The 4,035-nt window shown below is 61.4% G+C and overlaps 1 long non-coding RNA gene across 1 annotated transcript; it reads right to left on the minus strand.

Annotated features, from left to right (window-relative positions):
* Nucleotides 1-253: 253 nt before the first annotated feature.
* Nucleotides 254-3,718, minus strand: LOC131399398 (uncharacterized). Its single transcript, XR_009217123.1, has 5 exons — nucleotides 3,578-3,718; nucleotides 3,280-3,403; nucleotides 2,795-2,966; nucleotides 977-1,844; nucleotides 254-567 (listed from the first exon to the last, which is right to left on the minus strand). It is a non-coding gene; the product is annotated as an uncharacterized LOC131399398 (long non-coding RNA).
* Between the last annotated feature and the right edge of the window lie 317 nt (nucleotides 3,719-4,035).

Consider the following 4,035-nt stretch of genomic DNA (forward strand, 5'->3'; position numbering starts at 1 on the left):
AGCCAGAGTCCATTCTTCCTCCTCCTTCCTTCCTCCTCCTCCACAAAGTTCATCCAGCACCTATGGTGTGCTGGGAACTTGGGCTGAGGGCTAATGTTTCTCTGCAAATTCATTAATTTAAGAAAGTCAGGCCTGAGCTCCAGTCCTGGGAGCCTGGGACAGTGTCTGAGGGTGGGAGAGGAACAGGCCTGGGCACTGCTTTGAGTGGGTGGCCGTGGTCTCTGAACTTAGGGACAGTGAGGGGTGGGAGAGACGGAGGGAGGGAAATTCTGCTGCTGTTGCTTTGACGCTTTCCTGAAGAAATAGTGATAAGGACCACAATTGTCCCTTAGCCGGATAAGGGCCGTTTCAAAGCACCTCACATCGCCCAAGTTGATTCCAAATTGACCATCAGTGCCCAGATTGCAGTTTGTCCAGTGTTTATTTCCACTACCTGACTGCGCACTCCTTTGGGGAGAGGGACCCTCCCAGAGCCATCATGGAGCCTTCAGTGCCCAGCATGGAGAACTCTGGTCCCATCTTCTCTGATCCTGTATTTTCTGCAGGAGCTGGGTTCCTCTGCAGGTCCTGGCAATATGGAGCGCGGGGCTGTCTCGCTATAGTTTTCCCCCCACCCCGGCCTCTGCAAACACTTTCTGAACTTGTGTGATTAGAAGAAAGCCACCCCTCGCCTGGGCTGTCAGGGCCAGTCCCACAGCCTGAATTTCAGCCCCCACCTTGGCCAGAGCCCTTGGCCAGGGCTCAACCTGTAGAACGATTCGTGGTCGCCCCACCCCCACGGCACAGCCTCCCAGGTGTTGAAGTGAGGCAGCCGGCGGCCTAGGAGAATCCTCACCAGACCCTGGGACCACAGCCCCTGCAGCAGCGGGGGCTTCGCAGGCCTGGGCCTCATCTTACTGGCTTTGGCGCCATCTAGTGGACACGTCTGGGCCCGCGTGGACCGCAGCCCTTTCTGTGGCCCAGAAGCAAACCTCACCTGGTCATACTCTGTGCCTCTGGACTTTTGAATCCCAAATCCACAGTCCAGCCGCTCTCCACCGGCTCAGCGTGCGCTGCCCACGGTCTGCCCCACGCCAGGTCACACGCCTTCACCTCAGATCAGCAGGGACTCAAACTGAGACTTCCCCTCGCCTGCCGGCCCCTGGACTTCTATTTGTGCACAAAAGTGGGCATCATTGTATCAGAGCAGAATGCAAAAACCCAAATGTCCATCAGGATGGTGAACACTGATTCTCTGGAATGTGCTGTAACGGATAAAGGAGTGTGCTGGACTGGAAACGTCTCCAACGAGCATATTAAAGAACAATATATACGGCGTGATTCCAGTTACTAAAAGAAACAAACCCAAACCCGACCTATTGTTTACGCTTAAGTGTGAACACGTGGGGGGCTGCTCAGACCACTGCCCCTGGGGAGGGACGGATGGGGAGGGTGAAGGCGAAGCAGGCCTTTCCTCTGACACGCCCTCACCATAAATCTTTTTAAGTGTTTAAGACAAAAGGTGAATTAAACAAACAGCTCCTGTTGCCGGTATCTGAGTCCCGGCCGCACCCCAGATGCCTCACGGAGCGCAGCCCTGGCCTTCTGATCCACCCGCCCCTTCCTGGGCCCCCAGGCTCCCCAGGGGCTCCGCTCCTCTCCGTCCTGACCCTTCTCAGCCCTCTGCAGCGGCTTCCCCGCGTGCCTGAAGCTCAGCTCTGGCTGCGGTTGCCGGCCCTCCCCACGGCATCATTCCGGCAGGGGGCCCTTCGGAAGCCCGTGTGGTCCTGCTGCTCCCGTCGAAGGCCCTTCGCGGCTCCCAGCGCTGAAGACTTGATGGGCCGTCCAGCGTCCACACCGCCTTCCTAGCTGGGGGCAATCCCCATCATGTGAGTCCTCACGGGAGGGAGGGCCTTTCCTCCACTTGAGAGGCTAAAGGGGCCAGCTATCTCCCCTCCTTCTGTGGGCAGCTGGGGTGCAGAGCCCCGACGCCGGCTTGGGCCGTGGGAGCGCCCCCTGGAGCAGGTGAGGCAGAGATGCAGGGACATCAGCCCTCTTTCACCGCTGCCGTGTCCGGCGCTCCGGCAACCCCATCGTTACAGCTGAGTGACAGCGCCAGGGGCCACATCCTGCCAGGGGCCTGGTAGTGGCGGGGACCCTCCAGACTCCTTTGGTCCCTCTTTGTTTTCTGAGCCCTGTTCCTCCGACTCCAGGCAGCTCCTCGAGCTCCCTAGTACCCTTCCAATAACTCCTTCTCTGCTTAAGGTCACCAGGGTTGGTTTGGATTGGGCCCAGTCCCTTCCAAAGGGTCCCTTTCAAGTGTCCCAGGTAAGTAACTGTGTGAGGGACACCTGATCAGTGCAATGACCTGTGGCCCACGTAGCGAGGGGCTGCTGGCAGAGCCAGAAGTTGTATCAGGACCCAGACGTTGAGTCAGGGCATGTGACGTTCTAAAGGTAGCTCCCACAAGCCCAGGAGGCGATTCTGCTGGCTTTTCCAGGTAGGTAGGGACCGAAGAGTCTTGGGGAGCTTCCACTTGAGCCATTCTGGGCCTGGCAGCGCCTCACCTGGAGGCAGACCACAGTCACCACCAGGGAGCACCTGCAGGGGGAGCTGGGAGAAGAGGGCCGCCAGGGCACACATTTTCCGGCCATATGTTGTTTGCCCTTCCCGCAGTAAACTGTCACCTTTACAAGCTCAAGGGCTCATTTCCCCTGGTCTCCACCCCACCCTCGGAGAGGCCACTTCACAGGGGCCCTCACTACCCCCTGGTGCCCTCGGCCAGCCCTCAGACCCTCCTCCACCTCATCCGCACCTGGCCAACCATCTCTCCAACCGTCACACAGCCTGGAGCCTCCGCTCCACCAGGTGGTTCCTTGCTGCCCAGTAAAGCCCTGGGCTCCTGCCAGGCTCAAAACAATCCCCTCATATCTTTTCAGTCCTCTCTGCTCAGCCAGAGCCCACACAGCTTCAGTCCCACCTCCATCCTGCAATAGATAGATATTTCTTTATTGAGCACCGACCATGTGCCCAGTTCTGGAGGCCTGGGCGGGGCTCCCTAACCCGCCCCCCAGCTCCCCTTCCTCTGGGGTCTTCCAGCAGCACTGGCTCCCACTCCTGGACGCACCGCCCCCTGTTGCTCCCCGTGTGCGCCGTGTCTGTGCTGCTTCTGCCCCTGGACTGGAAGGCACGGCCGAGCGCTGCGCTCGCGAATCCTCCCCTCCCCTCCCCTGCCCTCCCCTCCCCTGCCCTCCCCTCCCCTCCCCTTCCCTGCCTGGCTCGCAGCCCCCCGACCCTCACAGGAGCGCCTGTCTTCTCAGGTCAGCCCCTAGGAGACGGGAATGAATCTCCAGCAGCAGCAGCAGCAAAACATCCTCCCTCGGTGCTGATTTCACAGTCCAGAAAGCGGCGCTCTCACAGGGCTCTGCAAATGAGGGCGATTTTTCAAAACCAGGAGGTGCTGGGGAGTCATCCAGCCAACCGCTTCCCCCGCAGCGACTGAGGCGGCCCTTCCTCGACCTCCAGGCTCAGCCCCCCGGGAGAGGGGCGCGCGGGTGGCCTGGGGGGGTGCACTTGGGCCCGCGGGGCCCCCGCAGACCTGAGTTCGGGTCCCGGCTGTGCTGTGTGACCTGCAGCCAGACACGTCCCTCCTGGTGAGGGTTTTCTTGGCCGAAGGGACGGCCAGTGACAACCGCCCGCGATGCTGAGGCGCGGGAGGCGGCGGGACCGGCCCTGCGGGCGGCGGCGGGCGGCGAGGACCCGGGGCGGGGCTGCGGCGGCGGACAAAGGGGGCCGGGCCGGGGGACTCCTCCTCTCCCTCCCCCGATCGCCGCCCCCCCGGCCCGGCCGGGCGGGGCCCTGGAGCGGAGCGCGCGCCGTAACAATAGTCGCCCTTTCCGGCCGGTGCCGCCCCCGCGCGCCTCCCGCGGGTCCCGGGGCCCCAGGGCGCCTCCCTCTCCTTTTATAGACCAGGTGGCCTGTCGGTTTTGTTGATTTTACAGAAGTTCGGTTTTACCACAAACGTGCTTCCTTTTTGTAGGCAAGGAAACGCGGCCG

Source organism: Diceros bicornis, chromosome 38, assembly GCF_020826845.1.
Source record: "Diceros bicornis minor isolate mBicDic1 chromosome 38, mDicBic1.mat.cur, whole genome shotgun sequence".
Classification (NCBI taxonomy): Eukaryota; Metazoa; Chordata; class Mammalia; order Perissodactyla; family Rhinocerotidae; genus Diceros; species Diceros bicornis.